The 22,843-nt window shown below is 41.3% G+C and overlaps 1 long non-coding RNA gene across 1 annotated transcript in view; it reads right to left on the bottom strand.

Moving 5' to 3' along the window:
* Positions 1 to 255: 255 nt before the first annotated feature.
* The window catches only part of LOC124367136, a 43,341-nt gene continuing 20,753 nt past the window's right edge, over positions 256 to 22,843 (bottom strand). The window contains exon 3 of the long non-coding RNA XR_006922869.1: positions 256 to 353. This is a non-coding gene — a long non-coding RNA (uncharacterized LOC124367136). The remainder of the gene's footprint in view (positions 354 to 22,843) is intronic.

The raw sequence follows: 22,843 nt of genomic DNA, 5'->3' as shown, positions 1-22,843 counted from the left end.
GCGTTTATAAGCATGCCTAGCTTATTGTATTTAATAATTTTTAAATTCAATGCATGAAAAACCCTATTATTTTTCATACTAATACGCAGTGTATAATATTTCGTGTTATATTTTTATTGTTTTGAACTTTTTACAGCTACTTGATTTACAGCAAATCCAAAACAGCTTTATCTGGATTGCTAGTGCCATTTACTAGACTATGGAGAAAGAAACAGATCAATACGTTGCGCCTTACAAGTGGAGCGATATCAAGCTCATTCCTCTACAAAGCCAACAGGGATACTGCGGTAGGTGTGACCCAGTCGAATGTCCATCATCCTAATAATCCTCAATCAGCATGGTCCTTGAAATGCCTATAAAAATTTTGTTACAATCACTAACACGTCATAATATGCAATGTATAAAACTGGTTAAGCTCTAGGACCCATTTAATTATTGTAGCAAGATTAAATTAGTTATCTGTACAAGGAATATCCGTGCTAATATGTATAAATATATAAAAAGTGGGAATTGATTACACATAGATACACACTTTTCTTTGTTTATTGTAATTGACAACAAGTAATTTAATAAGGGTTAAAAATAACAGGTTTTATATTTAATTGAATATTTATACATACAATTAGCAGATCAACGATTAAGTTATAAGAACATAGTTAAAAATTAATCCAATTATGTATGCAATATTAAAAATGATTAATATTGTTGGGAAACAATTTTGGTTTATTATTATATTATATTAACATTAGGTGGTAAATATTTCACTCATGAGAAGAAAAATAGGTTTAAAATCTTTATATTATTATATATGTTTCACTATTTTAAAGATAAAAAATGTTCTTAATCATGTTTTTAACTTAATATTGAATAATTTACAACAAATAATGCAGTAAATAGAGTAAAATTTACGTAAAAGGAACTTCATCCTTGCTTTATATTGTTTCATTTTAAGTACCTACCGCTATAATTGAGGAAGATAAATGAGGATATGGTTTATTATGTCAATTAGTGTATGGCAATGGGGGGTACCAAAAACCTCATGTATCACAAAATGTGTATGGTAAAGTATCTACATGATTTTACTGAATATTAAAAAGTTTTTTTAATAATAAAGTTCTCATCGCTCTTGTTACTAACACAAGAAAAACAATTGAAAAATTGGAATTAAGTAAAGCCAGAAGTCTACCAAAACAATTTCTAGCCTTTATTTCAGAGTACAGTAGCCCCTTTATAAACAGATTTAGCCCCTGTATCAACACAGCTACAATAGGTTAGTTAACGTATTTTAGGCTTCATTCCATAGTTGTTAATACATTTGCCTCTTCACTTTTATTAAGCCATTACTTTCTGAGAACAAGTCTTGCTACCCTCACGAGTGTTTTATAAAGTTTTATGACAGCGTAAGTCGTTTTATAGAGTTTAATTCCTTGTAATTAAATTCTTATTACATTGGACATATATTACGTCTTCCGTCTCTTAATTTAAAATAAGACAGCTATATATATCCTTTTTACACATTAGGCATTCTGATGCACCATTTTACGAGAAAGTAATGAAAGGCCCAAGATTATTCAAGATAAAGGTTCCCATGGATTCTAATGCATGTTATAAAAAATTATGATCAACTATTTTGAGTGAGTATATTTTTAGATTTGATCATTCATCCTGATGTTTGGGTACAAACTTTAACTGTGTATGACTTTACAAACAAAAATATCTGAATAATATTTCATATTTGTATTCAAGAATAATAGGCTATTCATCATAGGTTCTTTTGAATTGAAGTTCCGTCAGTTCCTTACTATTTTAAAAGCTTTGCTTAAAACCGAGATGGTGGATTCCTACATGGCAGCAGTTGTCACCATAGCTCTTAAAATTCTCCACTAAGAAACACTCCAGGCCAAACGCCATTGTCATTTCTTGCACCGTTCAATGTTATAGGTGTGTAGCTATTGCATCACAATGTATACAAACATTTTCGCAGGACTTATGAGAAAACATATTACAAGTAATGAGGAAAGTGTGTAATATACAAACACTAGAATATAATACAGGAATTATTGACTGATTTAGAGAGGCCTTTCGCCCTTGGGATAGTGAAATTTCATATAGATATTAGACCGCACGATACATAAAAAACGAACTAACCTGTAGACTTTAAATTGGGCATGCATCCATTATACATAAGGAACACTGAGTTAGATGATGGTGCATGCTACTTCATGCGATTTGGCTGAACTTTATCGAGTATTTCATTATTGGTTTTACTGGTAACAATGATGATAAAAGAAATATTACATCTATTTATACTGAAAATTTTAGTGGGATTTACATTTATTTTTAATAAACAAAAACTGCTTTTAAACTATATTTCGAAATGAAAAAATACTAAAAAACTTCTTGTTTAATTTTAAGTTTATAAGTGCTCACCATATTGAACGTAATTGGAATGTTCTCGTTTTAATAACCTGAGCGTGTAAATTTGAGCGTGTATGTAGTAAAGGAAATAGGCGAGCGGGAAGAATGCCAGTAGCTATAATACCATCGAGCTCTTTGTTGTCAGATGTTAAGGTCTGAAATCCTCCTAATATCTACTAATAACGTGCTCTAATACAAGTTTTAATTGGAAATTACCAACTTAGTTGAATTTAACTAATTTAAAAATTAGGTTAAATTTTTTTGACCCACATAATTGAGTACACAGTTTTGTATAAATAATATAAACATTACATTAGTAGGTATATAAACTTAAATAAAACACTTTTAGTTACAAAAATAGAGGTATATAAAAATTTGAAACTATATCTAATCAAAAATACGTGACCATAATAAAATATAATAATTGGATAGTTTTATTTTTTTATCAAAGATGGATAAAAGAAGCATCTGGAATGTATTATAGTACTTTGATAAAAATATCTCTATATCCGGGTTCAAGAATTACTTTTTAAAGTTGATAGTTATTATTAGAGGTTGCCCTATAAATTGCGTGCCACGTGTAATTCGTTATCTGAAGTATTCTTATATATTTCAAATAATTATACTATTAAGAATAACAGTGACAATGTTTGGAAACAAAAATAAAGGGTTATAATAAAGTAAAAAACAAGCATAATATATTCTAAGCTATTTGAGACTTTATTACGAAGTCCACGAAACAGTCAGTTCCGGAATACAAATTATTTTGTGATAAATATTTTTTTTTATACTCGTATATAACAATCGTTACTGATAAAATTATCCTTGAGTGACGGTAGCATATTCCATGCTAAACATTATTAATCTAAAACATACTATAAAACTAGGGGACCCTGATGGTATCTTCTGCATATAACTAAGCATACCTACAAATGAGAGCGAACAGTATAAGTATGGGTAAAAGAGGATATATTTATCCAAGAAACAAAGAAAATCGTATGGAAAATATGGCAAATCAGGGTTTTGATTTTTAGATTGGATATGCTTTGGCATACTATGGCTACGAATTTTACCTTTGTGGCTGGTGGATTAAGAGAAGTGATCAATTCACAATTCGCCTGCGTACTGGAGTGGGAGGAGTTTCCAGATTCTATTCTGAAATAGGGTATACCCAAACGGATTAGCAGGATTGATTATGTGGAGCATTAGAACCAGGTTTAAAGTATAAGTAGAACGGGCGCCACTTTAGCGCTAACATGGGCTCTTATGGAGTTATTCTGGACCAATGAGAAAGCAGCAATGGCGGCTAGGCCACGCCCCCTGCCCCCCTCCCCTCCCCCCCCTCCTCCCACACCCCCCGCCCCCTCCTAGACCCCCTGCGACGACCCCCCAGCCAATGGGAGAGCAGCAAGCCCCCCACCTTACGAGAGCGATGGCGGAACGAGCGATGGCGGACGGTGTCATGGCGGATGAACAAAAATTTGTGTCTCGGCGGCCGGTATCCGAACCCGGGCCCCTACGAATGCGAGACTGTCGCGCTGACCACTGGACCACGGAGACGAGTTGTGCGTGGCGGCGCGATATGGCTGTACGTGCGGCGCGGGGCGCCCGGCGTTAAACGACTCCAATAATAACTACACAGATGTGCATTTCCAACGGCTCTTCTCCCTCTCTCGGTGACGGATGCAGGTGCACATTCCAACGACTCCAGTAATAACTACACAGATGTGCATTCCACAGTAACCAACATGAAACATTAAATCATATTGCGTCAGCCTGGGAGCTACGTGAGCCAAGTGCAGATCATTAGTCTTCAGTCCATACCGGTGAGTCAGCTATTTATAGGTGCTCAGGTTACCGAACATTACCGGAGCGCTATATAAATAGAGCGGCCGACCGATGGCCAGTCATTAACCGTGCTGCTCTTCACTGTGGTAAGCCTGCTTCTTACTTGTTCACTTAACACTATTCTGTCATTGTCATTGTGTATAGCTACATTGTACCATCTCAACGATAGCCGTTCATTTAAACAAATTTAAAATAACATTGTCATATTTGTTTAAACATAAACCTCAACTACATTTCTCAATAAGCCATATATCATGTCGGTAAATATGCTAGAGCCTGTATATTTAGTAAACACCAGTGAAACGTATGTCAAAAAGTTTAGACTTTACGGTATGAGAACAACGTTTAAATTCAACAGTCCTCCTGAAGGAATATCTGAACTGGATTGGATTAAGCGGGGGTTCGGAGAAGTTGTAGAGCAAATGAAAGCTAAAGCTTCAGATACAGATTACCTAGGTTTCACTTTGAACAGTTTAAATTTCAAGAATAAAGATCCGGGATACGTAGCCTTTAGACCAGCTGATGAAGTTAACCTTGACGTGTTATGGAAAATATTTGGAGGTATTGTACAGAGTAACGCTGAATCTGTCACTTCTAGTGATACGTTTCAAGTGTCTTGTACGGTTGTCAATCTGCCCGTAGGTAGAGGTAGAAATAGGCCCCGGTAAATACAATAGCTTCAGCGAAGAGTGCAAAGGACGAAAAGGTATCGTAGTCATTAAGAATAGCGATAATCTGTGTCTGCCCGAGCTATAGTGGTAGCAAAAGCCTATGCCAAAAAAGATCCTCAACTTAAAGCTATACGAGAAGACAAGGCTAAGAGACAAACATTTAGAGCACAGAAACTAATGGCAAAGGCAAGAGTTAATATTTCAGAAGAGGGGGCTGGTATAGCTGAACTTGAAAAGTTTCAAGACCACTTGAAGAAATATAACATAACAGTATTCAGCTATAATGCAAAAGGGCGGGACGTATACTTCAGTGGTAACAATACGGAAGCCTCTTATAAAATAAACTTGTTGTTTCACAAAGGTCACTTCAACGTGATAACTAATTTGACAGCAGCTTTCGCTTGCCATTTCTATTGTGAAGCTTGTCATGTGCCGTATGACCACAGAGGTGATCACCGATGTTCTAATGTCTGCTCTGCTTGTAGCACAATCTCACCTCCCTGCAAGCTCGAGCATTCAGGAATAACTTGCCCTGAGTGTAATCGTCACTTTAAAAACCAGCGCTGCTTTGCTGCCCACCAAGGTGATCTCTGCAAAAACGTACAGAAGTGTCTCGACTGTGAGAAAAACATATACAAGAAACATAGAAAAACACAACATGAATGCGGTGAAGTATATTGTAGCACTTGCGCAGAATTTAAACCCGCTAATCATCAATGTTACATGCGCCAAAAACAAAGTACCCACTAAGAATGATAACTTTCTGTACATATTCTTTGACCTGGAGACTCGTCAGGACGAATGTTTAGAGAACGAGCCTGACGTCAAGGTTCACAAAGCTAACTTGTGCGTCTCAGAACAGTTCTGTAGCCAATGTATAAATAATAACGAGTTTTGTGAAAACTGCCTCCAACGCAGAAAAATCTTTCAGGAAGACCCAATATCCAGTTTTATGAACTATGTAATGGAAATTCGCAAACCATACAAAGACGTGTTGCGTCATAGCTCATAACGGACAAGGATTCGACTTTCAATTCATCTTGAGATATATTCTGGAAGAGACCAAAATTCACACCGGAAGTCATTACTCGTGGGACAAAAGTAATTTTGCTGGAGTTTGACAACGTACGTTTCATTGACTCTCTCAACTACTTTCCCATGTCACTGTCCGCTCTTCCTAAAGCCTTTGATCTTGGTCCCGAAATGAAGAAAGGCTACTTCCCTCATCTGTTCAACACGATCGCAAACCAAAACTACGTGGGACCGATACCAGCAAAAGTATTCTATTGCCCAGAGTCAATGTTTGAAAAGAACTACAAAGACTTCGAGAAATGGCACAATGAACAGGTATGCAATAACTATGTGTTTGACTTTCAGAAGGAATTGATAGAATATTGCATCTCTGACGTTGACATACTGGCAAAGGCGTGTATTAAATTTAGATCCCTATTTTTTAGCCGAATGCAATGTCGACCCGTTTCTGGAAGCTGTCACCATAGCTAGCGCATGTAACCTAGCGTTTAGACGTAATTTCTTAAAGCCTGAAACAATCGGAATATTGCCAAAGAAAGGATACAGATTAGTGGACAATCATTCTGGCATTTCTTTACAATGGTTGACGTGGGAAGAAGAGCGGCGAGGTGTTAGAATACAGCACGCAGGAAGAGAGCGAGAGGTCAACATTGAGGGAATGAAGGTGGATGGATTTGATGGAGACAGAATATATGAATTTCAAGGTTGTTACTATCACGGATGTCCAAAGTGTTTCCCGTACAAAAGAGGTGAACCGTTGAAAGAAGATCCTTCTGACACCCTCGAACTCAGATACGAGAGGACAAGAGCCAAAATCGAGAAGCTGTCACGTACACCTTATGAGGTGGTAGAGATGTGGCAGTGTGACTTTTAATAAACTAAAATCAGAAAAGGAGCTAACATATTTGGAAAACCATCCCGTGTTGAACACCTTACCGCTCAATCCACGAGACGCATTTTTCGGAGGAAGAACCGGAAATGCCATGACGTATTACAAGTGTACGGAAGATGAGACAATACAGTATGTGGACGTATGCTCCCTATATCCCTACGTTTGTAAACATGGTAAATATCCGATATCCCATCCTACCATCTACATTGGTGACAAAGAGTGCAGAGAGAGGGGAATGCAGGTTGAGGGCTTGCTAAAGTGCAAAATGCTACCTCCAAAAGATCTTTATCATCCAGTGCTTCCAGCTAGAATGAATGACAAATTAATGTTTGTACTGTGCAATGTCTGTGGCGAAGAGCTCAACAACGATGACTGTCAACACAGTGACGAGGAAAGGGCGTTGATTGGCACATGGGACGATGGATGAAGTACGGAAGGCAGTTGAAAAAGGCTATAGAGTTGTTGAAATGTACGAGCTGTGGGAGTACAACGTAGCCACTTTCGAAACGGGCGGATTGTTTACAGACTTTATCGACAAATTTCTAAAGATAAAACAAGAGGCGTCCGGCTATCCATCATGGTGTCGGTCAGACGAGGAAAAGGAAAAAATATGTGCAGGATTATTACGACCACGAGGGAGTAAAGCTCGATTCGTCAAAGATAGAGAAAAACGAAGGCCTCCGCTCTCTAGCAAAGTTAATGCTTAACTCGTTCTGGGGTAAGTTTGGGCAGAGAGAAAACCAGACAAAAACGCTCATCACCAGAGACCTGAGGAACTGTTTAAGCTGTGTATGGATTCTAGCGTTGCCGTAAACAGAATACAGGAAATCAACGATGACGTTGTCCTGGTAAGCTGGCAACATTTAGAGGAAGTGGGCGAGTCATTAGCCACTGTAAACGTTGTTCCTAGCTGCCTACACTACAAGTCAAGCCCGTTTAAAGCTTTATGATCATCTGGAGGCACTGGGTAAACAAGTATTGTACTACGATACAGACAGTGTTGTGTACGTATACAAAAATGGCTTGTACAGAGTAAATACCGGCGACTACCTAGGGCAAATGACAGACGAGCTGGCTAAAGACTACGGTCCCGGATCTCATATTGTAGAATTTGTTTCCGGTGGTCCAAAGACGTATGCTTATCGCGTTTTTTCCACAAACAAAAACGATTTTGTATCTGTCTGCAAAATCAAGGGTCTCACTCTTAACCTAAAAACTTCAAAAAATCTAAATTTTGAAAAACTTAAAGAAATGGTTCTTAGTGAAACCTGGGTAACACTCGATATTGAAGAAAACAGAATTAGGAGAAACAAAGTCCAGGCAAATAGTTACTGTCAAAGAGACAAAGGTTTTCAAAATTACAGGTCCAAAAACGCAGACGCGAAGGTGAGTATGGAACCCTGCCTTATGGTTATTGTAAAATGTCAAAAACCAGTTAGATGGTACCTTATGCTGACAATACAGAATTATGTTAACAAGTAATGAGTCTATTGTCACAGTCGAATTGAGTTTGGAGCGAAAATGAGAAAATAATGAATAAATTTACCTCTGTACTGTATTCCCTTTAGTCGTACTCCATCCACCATCACCACGACACCGGAAATATTCTGGTTCTTCATCTTCCTCACCCGAATATTCCTGATTGCGAATTCCGCAAAAAAAACTACTAATCACTAGCACTGGAGACCACGGATGACGCAGAGGATGATCGTGATAGTGGTATTATTAAAAACGTATCAACGAGAAACGAGTATAGGTGATACGCACCAAGAATAATTGGTAGCACTCTGCACGGAGCCGAACTCAGTACTGAGAGCGGGATACGTGGCAGAACGGCGCCTCTACTAGCACATGTGGTCAACACATGTTGTGACGCACTTCCTGCGCTGTTGTATTCGCGGTTCCAGAGCCGGGGTGACGAGGAGGTTGGTCTAAACACCGTAGAAACAAACTTTTCCTTCGGTCGTTACGAGGTGTGACCATGTAAGGTGCGAGGACTCACGCAATGTAGATGGGTGAAACCTTCACTGGACGGGCACCTCTAGCGTCCACCACCCTGTTAAAGCGCTCGGAAACCCGTGTTTACGTCAGCAGGTGTATAATGATATGAAGTATGCAATAAGGCTAATTTCAGCCACTAATCCGATTTATGCCTCTGCAGACTCTAGATTATATAAACTCTTTCCACAATCCTACTACCACTACTAAAGGGAATATAGTATCATACTCTCGGTCTTTATCGCTGCTCGAGAGAATACCCTTGTTCAACGGACAAGGAAGGGAGGTGGGAACTCGTTGTCCCATCACAGCATACAGCGTTGGTTGGGGCTGTATGGGTATTCCCGGTCGGCGTGTTGACAGTCGATCAGAGTGTTGACAACCATCGGTAATGCCAGGGGGGATAACGGAGGCATGAACTAGCGTCTTTTGGAGCATGCCACGGTCTACAGCGGTGGAGGGGCTGTAGAATTTAGGGGGTTAAATATAAAAGATTACTTAGATATTCATCATTTTGCGTAATGGACAAGCGTCAAGCAATAGCTAACGAGCTACACAGACCGGCTCGTCGCAATTTCAAGAGGCGTGGCGTCACCTTGAAAGGTAAAGACGATTTGTACCAAGCGGATCTTGTAGAGATGCTACCGTACGCTGGTGAAAAACAAAGGTATGAAATACATACTTACGATGATAAAATTGCTTAACAAAGTTTGCTTTTGCTGTACCGCTAAAGAGTAAAACCGGATTAGAAGGTAGCGAGAGCGTTAGAACCAATTTTGAAGAAGCATAAGATGAAGAACTTTCAGACCGATCAGGGTAAAGAATGGTTTCAACATTCATGTTAACAAACTGATGACGGCGTACGAAATAAATCACTATAACACTTACTCAGAGCTTAAAGCAAGTATAGTAGAACGGCTCAATCGGACGCTAAAAGAAAAAAATGTGGAAACTGTTTACTGCTAGAGGTAATTACGAGTGGCTCTCCATGTTACCGAGAATAGTTAAGGAGTACAACGCGTCCGTTCACAGGAGCATCGGTATGAAACCGAAGGATGTGAGGGAAAAACACGTAAAGCTTATTCTGACGCGTATCGAAAAATCGAGAAGAAATAAAGGAAAAAAACAGATCGAGTCAAAGTTCAACGTGAACGATAAAGTAAGAATTAGCAAGTACAAGCGTGTTTTTAAAAAAAGGTTACATGCCGAACTGGACGAATGAAATATTCACAGTGTTCGCCGTGAAACCGAGCAATCCAAAGACATACATTCTGATGGACTCTAGCGGGACTGTGTTAAAAGGTGGTTTTTACAAAGAGGAACTAGCCAAAGCAAAAAACTGGTGACGTTTATCTAATTGAAAAAGTATTAAAAAGAAAAAAAGATAAAGTACTTGTTAGATGGACAGGTTTCGATAAAACAAGTGATACGTGGATAGACAAGAAGCATATTATCTGAGGACTTAATGTTCCGTCCAAGAGAGAGAGAGAGAGAGAGCGACTGCTGGTGCAAGCTATATTTAAACATAGATATTTACGATGCGCAGTCAGTAACAGCTGGAATGCGTGTCGTGAAGCAGTCTCTGGAGCTACCCGTGTCTAATTTTGACCGGTATGTGGGTGGAGGGGGAGACTTGGAAAAAAGCAAGCACGGTCTTCTCCTACCAAACTCTATACGCTGTATTATTGCAGGGCCTTCTAATTTGCGTTTAAAAACCAACGTGCTGTTCAACCTCTTGTTTGATCCAAACGGCCTTGTTTACGAGAACGTGTACGTTTTTTCTAAATCACTTTATCAACCCAAATACCAATTTCTTGCAAAGGTATTGCCTAAAGAGATTGGTTACTTTCCTTCAGATGACAATAACACCGTTATAAGTCCTAGCGAAGCCAAACCGCATTCCATTATGGTTTTCGACGACATAGCGTGTGAAAAGCATGACAACATCCGCGCTTATTTCACTATGGGCCGTCACAACAATATCGATGTTTTCTATCTTGGCCAAACGTACAGCAGGATCCCCAAACAACTGATACGAGACAATGCAAATTTTTTAATACTCTTTAAACAGGATGACATGAATCTTAAACACGTGTACGCTGATCACATCAATACAGACATGCCGTATGACTCTTTGAAAAAACTATGCACTCTAGCGTGGAATGACAAGCATGGATTTCTTGTCATAGACAAGGATCGCGACCTTTATAAGGGCAGATACCGCGTTGGGGTTGACACTTTCCTTGAGTCACTATGAGTACGCGGATCTATTACTACAACGACGTTAGAAGGTATGCAGATGCCGGTTACGGTGGTATCAAGAGACTTACAAAGGTAAGCTCTAATCTTTGCACGTGGTATTACGCAGATAAGAAAAGGTTTTGCGGTAACTATTGCAGTAGACGTGGTGCACACGGTCATGCGTATAATAGACTTTGTTGGCGTCATAGAAGACCAGGTTGCTACAGCAGGAGCTTACCGCCAATAGTGCTGTTGATGATTTCATCTAGCCAGCGTATATACAACAGAGATAGGTGGATAGCGTTTATAGCCGAGTGTCAGGAGAAGAATGTACCTATTGAATTGGTAATTTACCATGAGGACATGCTAAACGGTACGGTGCGTGAACCCATGAACCTACTGTCTCGGTTTAGACCGTTCCCCGACCTCTTTGGCAAGCCGATATTGAAACTCAGTAACAGTCACGGTAGTTTGAACTTTACTCAGATATACTTAAGGATGTTGAAGTATGCTTGTGATATACCTTATGCCACTAAGTGTATAGTGTTGACTGAGCGCAGTATACCAGTTAGATCCCCCGTTACACTCTATAGACGTGCACTGCGGTCGCGGTGTTACTTAAACATAAGTTACAATGTAAGTTACGGCCCAATGCCTAGTAGTGTAATGGGAAGGCGGGGTAAACCGTTTGCTGCAGTGAACAACATATGTCAAGGACTGTACACAGCAGATTTCTTGAAAATTGCATTACCCACAGTACCACTGCAGTGCGAAAAATTCGGCATCTCTTTGGTAACGAAAACCGGTGAGTATAAAATAACGCAACCAAACCTGTTTAGAAGCTGGCATGAATTTACCGGCGCAAACTCGGATGAGTTTCTTCTTCTAAACTCATATCTGTTGCACAACACTAACGTTGATCGACCTATTCAACGTTTGAAGGAATATATGGACAGAACAGTGTCAAACGATCAGTATACGGTCGCTGAGATCCCTCAGTGGCGGCACGGTATTAAAAGAACATTTATTTTTAGAGATATGACGCTACGAGAACGCATACCCAGATTCAATCCTGAGACAGACAGATATTACTACGGGCCTACCATTGACCTCTGGTGTTTCACTTAAAGAAGTGATTCGTTACATTAGAAAACACAAGAAGCGGGCATTGTTTTTTAGACAAGTAGAACTGCCATGAAGAGGGTAAAGGTTTGACGATAGAGTGGAGGTAAGGCTAGTTCCGCGGTTATGACGAGTGCAGATTATTCGATACTTCATCATTTTTCGAACAGATGAGGAAATCCTATATAAATAAAAACAGATAGCAGGCTGTGGGTTCAGTGTCAATCATGGCGCGAAACAAGAAGCAGCTTATGACGGAGATATCAAAATTAAAGAAAGCTATAAAACAAAAGTATAATCGGTTTAAGCGGGGTGAATTGGAGTCCGAGGAGATGTTTGAAAAGCAATACCAGCCGTTGATCAAGGAATTGCGTGACACCAAGGAGACCCGCACTTTACACACCGATGTCAAGAAGGAAATCAAGAAAGAGGAAGATGATGCAGATGATGACGATGATGAAAACTCAGAGTTTCTACCAAATGTATTTTCTTCGCCTAATCTTTCCCATTTAAAACCATCGGTCTCCACTAGACTTGATTCTGGAGCAGAAGAAGTGTTTGAGACAGACGACCAAGGTGATGGTGGAAACAGCGAAATTACAAAAATGCTTTCAACACCTACGGGTCTACAGACGGCGTCCCAATATATCGCCGACAGCTTTGCTCATCCGTTGACCAGAAAGTACATGCAAGAGCTTATGAAGGATTTGGGTGGGCGTTCATCTAAAATTGACCATCTTTACGGTCCTCGTTACGAAAAAAAATACTTTAATGGTTGGCAATAAAGGAATTGCAGTTTGATGAGGACGGTAGTATTCGAATAGATGATGTGGCGTATAAGCCACAAGAGGGTCTGTACGAGTTTGATTTTCAAGCGAATACCAGATGATGAAATCTACAATGACGAAGACAAAATCGCTTACAAAGATATACTGAAGAAAACTAGCGCTCATAAAAGAAACTATAACCCAAATGGAGTTATCAATCGCAACACGTCGCTCAAGTATAAGTATGTAATTTCAGACTTATTTCCAAAAGTAGTTAAGGGTTCTGGAGCTGACAGGAAAGCTCATAGTGTGACTAAATCACTATCAGATCCCGATACGGTTTACTGGAACGATCCAAATGAGTTGTGCGACCGTCTTAGGCTGTTGGTGGCATCCGCTGAAGCTGGAAACACGAACCACAAGAACGAGATTATAAATATCATTGAAGAATTGAAAGAATCAAAGACTATATCAGGTGATGGTAACGCGAGATTCAGATCATTGATGAGATGACCGTCAATAAGTTTGGTCAGAGGCCACAATCTCTGAAGAAGCAAGACATCCAGAGAGTTATGAATACTGTAAACAAAAAGCTAAAGAAAGATGTAAGAAGATTGTACTCTCAAATTGCAATCCTTCAGAATCAAGCGCTTATTCAGCAGGATCAAATAAACAGCTTACAAAATACAAATGAAGAAGCTATAAGACGTCTAGCAGTTCAACTATTTCACTGGATCAACAAGATACACACTACCGTACCTCCAGCTCGCTTCCACGCCGTCTTAGATGCTGATGAAAACTCATATATTGACTGGGATAAGATATTTATAAAGAGCAATGTACAGGAGGAGTCTTCATCACTTGTAAAATGAGTGTGGACAAGTTTGGACGACGCTTCAAGCGTACAAAGGCTAAACAAGGTCCGAAAGGCGAGGGATTCAATGTGACTGGCCGAAGGTGACTATGACGTGCAGAGAAAACGTCTGAGAAATCTAGGGAACCCTGAAGATGAACTAGACGCTGTTAATCTACAGACGTTGATCAGTAAGTTAGGAGATCTGCAGACCGAAATGATTACTTTAACCGACAAGTTAAACAGCTTGAAAGATTCACAAGAAAAATTTCTATGAAGCTTTTAGCGGTTCAATTGTTCCATTGGATCAATAGAGTACACAGTACCGTAGCTGTTGGTAGGTTTCAAGCACACTTTAACGTTGATGCACATACATATATCGACTGGGATAAGATATTTATAAAGAGTAAAGTTCGTGACTCGCCATCACTTGCACAATGAGTGTTGACAAGTTTGGACGGCGATCCAGGCAGTTTGGAAAAGGCGGTTTAAGGGGACCGAAAGGAGATGGATTCAAGCTGACGGCCCGAAGGTGACTACGACATTAACGGGAAGCGTCTAAGACATGTAAAAAGTCCAGAAGATGATCTCGACGCCGTAAATCTACAAACGCTGACCAGTAAATCGGTGATAATCGGGAAAGATGGAATTGACTGTCGGAAACAGAGATTGAGCAATATAAGTAAAGCTACAAGACCATACGATGCTCTACCACTCGCTCAACTGGCCGAACACATACCGTCAAAAGATTTAAAGGATAAATCTTACAAGTTCCAGCGCTTTAGATTACATCAAATTGGGGAGCCTAAACAAAAACGATGACGCGTTAACACTCGGTTACTTCAAAAATAACACTATCAAAAAAAGGCAGGATGGTTGGGAGCTTGGAAACAAAAGGCTAAAGCTAGTGGCCGATCCTGTCGAGCTTCGTGACGCTGTGACGCTCAACTATTTCAACGCAAACACAGTTACAAAGAAGCAAGACGGTTGGGAGTTTGCAAACAAAAAGTTAGGGTTAGTTGCAGACCCTACCGAAATGCAGGATGCTGTGACAATGAACTATCTCGTTCGTGTCTTAAGTGAAGTGTTTTACAGTTTCTATATACGTCTCGCTCCTCCTGGTGATAGTGTTAGATCGGTCGCTAAAGACCAGTGGATTCGTTCAAACGTTGTTGATCCGTTTTTCTTAAACGCCAAAACGAAAATAATGAGATCGGAAGACTAATTATATAAACTGTGATTGCAAGCCATACACTGCAGTCTGGTTTTGGCCACGGCGCGGATAAAATGGCAAAGCGCAAAGGGTCGTCCGTCAGACGAAAGCGAACCATCGGAGGAGCAGGAGGTATTATCTCTAGTGTTATTAACAAGGCGATTGACCTTCTACCTTTTGAAGCACACATCCCCGGCTATTCTTTCTGCGGACCTGGCACATTTTTGAAAAAAAGAATCGCTAGGGGTGAGAAGGGGGTGAATTTATTGGATGAAGCCTGCCGTATTCACGATATAGCTTACGATAAATACAGTGACTCGGAGCATCGCAATCAAGCAGACAAAGAGTTGGCAAAGCGGGCTTGGGGATAGAGTAAAAGCGTCAGACGCGACTTTAGGTGAAAGAGCAGCTGCTTTAGCGGTAACTGGTGCGATGAAAGCTAAAACGGCTTTCGGTGGTGGTGGTGGTGGGAAGAGACGAAGGAAAGTTGTTAAGAAGAAGAGCGGAAAGACGAAAGGTAGGGGCCTTTACCTAAAACCTTATCCAAAGAGGGGAGCTGGTGTTAGAAAGAAGAAGAGGAGTTGTTGTAAAAAAAAATCTCGATCCCGATAAGACCGTTGACAAATTTCGAGTTGATCCACTACGCTAAACAACTAAGCATTCCCAATTTTTAGAGGGGTGTTTATGCGTGACACGTTACCTCAAATAGGGCCCAGAAAATACGAGTCAGCTATAGTTAATCTGGACTCAAGTTACGGTGACGGTACTCATTGGGTTTGCTACAGAAAACGCCGGCATAATGTGAGCTATTTTGACAGTTTCGGAAATCTTCGCCCTCCTTGGGAACTCATATACTATTTCGGACCCACCGCTGACATACAGTATAATTATCAAAGTCGTCAGGGGTTTGATTCAGTTGTATGTGGACATCTGTGCTTAGAGTTTCTCAGCGGAAAGAATGTTTTGCCTGAGCGGGAAAGGTTCAAGAATAACTTGTGACGTATTTCCTCCATACGACACCAGTGATGGCGATTACGTAATTGGATTGATAGATCTGAGCACGTTCAATTCTATTCCCAATATTGAAAAGAATGTAAACGATAAATTTTATTACGGAAACCATGATGAAGTGATAACGTTTGAGGAAGGTTCTTACGAAGTAGAAGATATTGCGAATTATATACAGGGGAGACTACCGGAGGGGATCACAGTCCGCTTGAATGCAAATAACAATACTCTTAAGACCGAGATTAAAAGCAACGTGCAGATTGATTTCAGCAAGAAAGGCACAATTGCATCGATATTGGGCTTCAGAAAAAAGGTGCTGCAAGCTAATAAAGTACACACTTCAGACCTGCCTGTGAATATTCTCAAGGTGAACAGCATAAGAGTTGAGTGCAACGTTGTTCGCGGCTCGTTTGATAACGGTGTAGAGAGTCACGTTATTCACGAGTTCTTTCCACAAGTAGAGCCGGGGTATAAAATAGTCGAGACACCTGGTACAGTGATTTATTTACCGCTCAACGTTCAGAAGGTGCACACCATAACTGTCGAGCTTAAAGATCAAGACAACAATCCTGTGAATCTCAGAGGTGAAACGTTATCTTTGAGGTTGCATATAAAGAAAGTGGGTGCTCATGGGTCTAGTATTTAAGGAGGGTGTGAACATAATTCAGGTCATTAGACCGTCGCGCCTGATAGTGGTAACTTCTGCTAACGCAAATTTCTTGCGCTCTCTTGGCTTTAAAGTTAACACCGGCGCAATTCGTGAAAATGCTCGATATAGAGAGTCCCGCTGAGTACAATGAAATCATTACCGGACTGGAATATCACACACATAATCCGTATGCTTCAACCACGTTTAATAATAACGATGAAATAAGGATACCAATCAGTTATCAGGATTTAATAACAGCTCCTTTTGAAAGCACACTACACGTTGTGGGTACAGTAAGCGGTAAGAAAGCTGACGGTACAACAGATGCTAAAGTGTCTCTGGTTAACAACGCGATCGCTTTTCTCTTTGATGATATCCGATACGAGATTGGCGGTGTGGAAATTGATCGCACAAAGAATGTAGGTATAGCCAGTTCGTTAAAAAATATATTATCAGCTCGTGCGGAAGACGAAAATAATCTGGAAAATGCATGCTGGTTCGGCCCCGGTGGAAAGAAAGAAATGAACAAATTCTCATTTTCTGTGCCTTTAAGGTTGTTGTTGGGATTCGCAGAGGATTACAAGCGAATAATTGTGAATGTAAAACAAGAGTTGATACTGCTGCGGTCGGCGACAGATGCCAACGCTATTATTAGCGATGACGCAGCGACCCACACGTTGAAGATCACCAATCTGTACTGGCGGGTGCCTCACATCTCTGTATCCGACTTGTTTCGTGCTAAAATCCTACGTCTAGTTGAAAAAGATACTCCAATACATATACCGTTTAGATCGTGGGAGTTGCACGAATACCCTGTACTGCCGCAAACTGAACGTCAATCATGGACTATAAAAACTTCTTCTCAATTGGAGAAACCACGATACGTGATTGTAGCTTTCCAGACAGAAAGGAAAAAACAACTTAAAGAAAGACATGTCATGTTTTGACAGTTGTAAGTTATCGAACATCCGCCTGTATTTAAATACACAATATTTCCCTTATGACAACATTCACGGAGACACCGCTATATTCTATGAAATGTTTGTAAGATTTCAAAACTCCTATTATGGCGATTTAGGCGGTCGTCGGTGGCCTGACGTCAGTCTGGACACGTTTAAAAATAAAACACCTCTGTATGTGATTGATTGTTCACGCCAAAATGATTCGGTCAAGTCTGGACCTGTCGATGTGCGGCTAGAATTTGAGGCTACGGAAGCGTTCAAGGCCAATACCACAGCCTACTGTCTACTGCTTCATGACTCGTATTTCGTTTACACAATGCTCAAGGGCACGGTAAAGAAGATGATGTAACGTGAATAAAACACGATGCAAATGACAGAATCTTTCAGTTTCAAATTGGACGCCACGATGGAAGGTTCACGGAAGATAAATATTGTCCTTGATTTGGTCGGTGAAATCCGTAGATTAATCCGCAATCACCAGTTAACAACAATGAAACGGACGAGTGATGGCTACATGCATTATTGCGAATGTGCGTATACCGCACCGGATTGTCAAGATGTACCAGACACTTGTGTATGTGTAATGATTGACAGGCGGAAAGATGAAATATTCAGACTGTTAAATGAAATTTACGATATCACTGTGCAAAACGACGACGACGATGTCATAGAAGATGATAGTGACTATACGATATCCTCTATGGAAGAAGGGGAGGAGGAGGAGGAGGAGGAGGTATGTAATTGTATAAGCCAGTGACTAATACGTCAGGTACTTAATGGTTTGCTCAAGGTGTACAGAGTCATTCGTGATCATGGAGCGAAAGAGTGAAGACATACTGGCTACAGTCGCTGATGCTGTGTTCAAGGAGGAGGAGGAGGACCAGCTGGTGAGTCAACCAATGGAAATAGACAAGGTTAAATCAGTCCGTAAAAGCTCAAAACGAAATCTCCCGAATCTAGTTACCGGTGTGTTTCTAAAGTCTCTTTACTTTTTGAATCCTGATTGTTCCAAATACTTGATTGTAGGATTGTTTGTTGATCACGACAATGGTGTCGGTATCTTGATGAAAGGTAAAAGGGGAACGTTTGTGTTTTGGAAACCTGAAATGTTCAACATTCTATTAGGGTGCGCGAACCAAATCACCGGACTCTTGGAATCGACAGGCGTGCATAGATTCAGTAGTTCTAAAAGCGAAAGTGGAGAGAATATGGTGGTACGTAGAGTATTTGGTCAGCAGTACGTTGTACTGTACGACGGAAAGAATACATTAACTCTGTCCGTAGACGAGTGGACTCAGTTCACCAACTGTCTGCCCTGCGTAACACGTCAAATCAACGAGTTGTTTTTAACGGAGGATCTATTGAGATCTTACGTCGGTGATGTGTTAGCATTGCCTAACAACGGAAGTCCGGACGAGGGTTACGTTGATCCGCCTGAGGCTTTACCACGTCACCTTTGCGACAGACTTTTTGATGACGTCCAGTGCTACAAACGTTGGCCACATTCCAGCGGCGATGAATGTGGCAGTAGTTGAATTTCAAGCTTTTCAAGGTAACAAAAAACCGTTTATAATCAAAGAGTTTGCCATTGTGGCTAATTCATTTCAATGTCAAATTGTTTTCAAACCTCCGTTTCCTAGGGAGAGATTAAACAAGAAAATGCGTACAACAGCTCTGTGGTTAGAGAAGAACTATCACAAGATCTTGTGGGAAGAAGGCGATTTCCCTTACAGTGGAAGTGTCATTCGCAACCTGTGCAAGCCGTTTACCATAATTTATACACGTGGTCATGAGAAAGCGAATTTTTTAAGACGGTTTCACTCTAACGTTTGTGAGCTGGACAACCTGGCATGTTATGACAGTAGTACATTATGCAGTTGTAAAGGAACGCATCGGTTTTCCTGCTCCCTACCGCAACACAGCGGCCGTGATGAAGATGTACGGTGTGCAATGCACGCTGCTAGATGTCGTTTTGAAATCCTGAATAAACAGACTCACCAGTCCGCTTAGTAGTCATTCTGTTCACGGTCACTGTTGAGATTACATCGTGTCAGCATGGCGAGTACAGCTGCTGCTGCTACCGCTGCTGTATGGGACCTCATTTCTCGAGAGCCCAAAGTGCCTGTCGGTGTGCTCACTGATGCGTTCATTTTGAAATTTAGTCGCTTTCTGAATTGGAAGCTTTTATCGGCAAATTATACTTTTTCGTTTGACATGTTGAGAATATTTCAGCATAAAGTAATTTGGACCACGATTTTGGAAAATTCTCGCCTTCCTGAATTCATTTTACGTGAAATGATGCCGAACTTTGACACTTACTGTTGGATAGTAATAAGTCGTCACCAGGTTCTATCGGAGCAGTTTATACACGATTTTGCTGAACAGCTGGACTGGGATTACATACTATTGTACCAAAACCTTAGTGGAAAGTTTCTTCAGGACCATTGTAATTATTATAGTGATGAAGCGTAATGTGTCCCGTAGAAAAACTCCAGTTTTACGATAGACCACATTGAAAGGCTTCACCGAGTAAAGTGGTCAACAACCGATTCTCTGCTTGTGTTTCACGAGTCACATTGAAAGGCCTCTCTGAGTAAAGTGACTTGTAGGAATCTTGCTGAGAATCGGATCTCGCTCATCCTCTGTAAGTTACAACGAGTCACATTGAAAGGCTTCTCCAAGTAAAGTGGCTTGTATGAAACCGACTGAGAGATGCTTCAGCTTCACCTGGATGAGGCAAGTCATATTGAAAGGCTTCACCAAGTAAAGTGACTTGTCGCGTCCGCCTAGTAGTATAATGTAGATTAGTACAAAAATGTCCTTCTCGGAAGGAGGAGGAGGAGTTCGGCATTGAGTTGAGAACTACTCCTGGAAAAAATGTCTTTGCGAGAGCTAAGGAGTTTGGCATTAAGTTGAAAACTTCAAAGCTCACGTGGGGCAGAAAAAACACTTGCAAAAATATAAAAGTTTTTGCGAGTACTTGACAGTGAGACGGAAAGGTTCGGCATTTTAGTTGAGAACTTTAACGGACTCGCTAAACGGTCTCGCAAGGACACCAAAAAAAAAAGTTTACTTTTTCGGAGGTGGCAAATTTGTTATGGAGTGGCCATCACGACAGAGTGGGCGATGGTTGGGGCCCACTCGCAAAGAGAGGTGACACGGAGAGGTTCGGCATTGAGTTGAGAACTTGAACGTGTTCAGTGTTCTTTGTTAAGTGAGATTAGGCCTCCTGGGGAAACTCACTATAATAAAAAACGCGCCGAGACCCCTACGGCCTGGCTCAAAGCCTACCGTGGTGATGGAAAACGTGGGTCAACTACGCTGCATTCCTGTCTATATTCAGCTTGGCAGTTTTCCACGACCACAGCCGCGACTACCTCCACTTTCATTCCAAGGTATATATATACTACCTGTGGCAAGGTGATCGTCACAGTCACTCTTCGTCTACGTGTCGACGCTCTCATTACAGGTAAGTGACTACACTACACATTTAACTGTTTTCTTTAAGATATTCGACTGCGCTCTCTATTTGCGGTGTGTTGCTCACGCATAGTTATTCTCAATCCGCTAGCCAAGTTAACAGTTTTACGATGAACTCGTTGTTAAGATTATTCGCTATACAGATTGTCGGTTTTCCTTTACAGATTGAAAAATGGAACTTTCTACAAAGCTTTCGTCCCTGGAGAAGCATGGTGAACCCACACCAAAGATGGCGATAAAAGAGTTGACACGGAAAGCTGGCTACAGGATCCTGGAGGCAAAGAAGGTGGACACTAAATTTGACCGGAAGGCAGTGATGTTACTCGTAGAAGTGGACAGCACCAAAACAGCCGTCACATTTCTACCGGTGAGATTTGAAAAGACTTTAGATGACAGTGATCTACAAGAAATGACGTCGTCTAAAAGGTATAAAGTTAGATGTACGGGTGTTAACGGACTTTTGGTAGATGTTAAGATTTGGAAATGTATGTAATCAGAACGCTTTTAATAAATGTAGTACGGTCGTCAACACGTGTGTTATTTCTGCAACGCCCCCCCCTCCCGGCTATTTTTACATCGCGGTCGGCAATGTGTTTTTGTTCTTTCTGTCTACAGTGGCTCGCCATATACAAGCAGACGATGGACGTCAATACAGGTAAGTGAATCCCACCTAAAAAGGGAGGGAGGCATTATGTGGTACGCAGTGTAACAACCAGTATCTCTGGACCGACTTTGTGCACCATATGATGCCTTAACCTGGGGGTGTACGCACCCGGACAGTCCCAAACCCTGTCCGGGGTGGGATTTACGTAAGTGTCTACATGTGTGTGTTGTGTAGCTTCATTCGCTTTGTCACAATGTTACAGAGTAAGATGGTCTGGTACACACATGCGTAGTTGTAGTCATTGGAATGCACAGCTGTATCCGCTCTGTCACCATGTGCTGTAACGAGGTTATGCTCGCCTACACGAGAGAGCTCTTAAGGTATGCCAACCGAGTGGTCTAAGCGCTCGTCTTACGTTCCGCGGGACCAGGGTTCAAATCCTGGATGGCTTGGCATACTTTTTTTTTTGCGGCCTCACTTGCCGTTACCATTATGTTGTAAGCCGTCTCTACCAGATAGCAGCACCGAAGTCACACACGTACGCTAAGAACAATAGTGTTACAGTAGGCATACTTTTTTTTTACGTCCTCACTTGCCGCTACCAGCATGTTGTAAGCCGTCTCTACCAGATAGCAGCACTGCAGTCGCAAAGCTAAGAAACTACAGCTGATCGCCGATAACGCCGGGCGCCCCGCGCCGCACGTACAGCCATATCGCGCCGCCACGCACAACTCGTCTCCGTGGTCCAGTGGTCAGCGCGACAGTCTCGCATTCGTAGGGGCCCGGGTTCGGATACCGGCCGCCGGAGACACAAATTTTTGTTCATCCGCCATGACACCGTCCGCCATCGCTCGTCCGCCATCGCTCTCGTAAGGTGGGGGGCTTGCTGCTCTCCCATTGGCTGGGGGGTCGTCGCAGGGGGTTCTAGGAGGGGGCGGGGGGTGTTGGAGGGGGGAGGGGAGGGGGGCAGGGGGCGTGGCCTAGCCGCCATTGCTGCTTTCTCATTGGTCCAGAATAACTCCATAAGAGCCCATGTTAGCGCTAAAGTGGCGCCCGTTCTACTAGTATATACTGTAATTTGGACG

This window comes from Homalodisca vitripennis, chromosome 8 (genome assembly GCF_021130785.1).
Source record: "Homalodisca vitripennis isolate AUS2020 chromosome 8, UT_GWSS_2.1, whole genome shotgun sequence".
NCBI lineage: Eukaryota > Metazoa > Arthropoda > Insecta > Hemiptera > Cicadellidae > Homalodisca > Homalodisca vitripennis.
The sequence above is the reverse complement of the archived record's forward strand: the minus strand, read 5'-3'. Positions and strand labels throughout refer to the sequence as shown.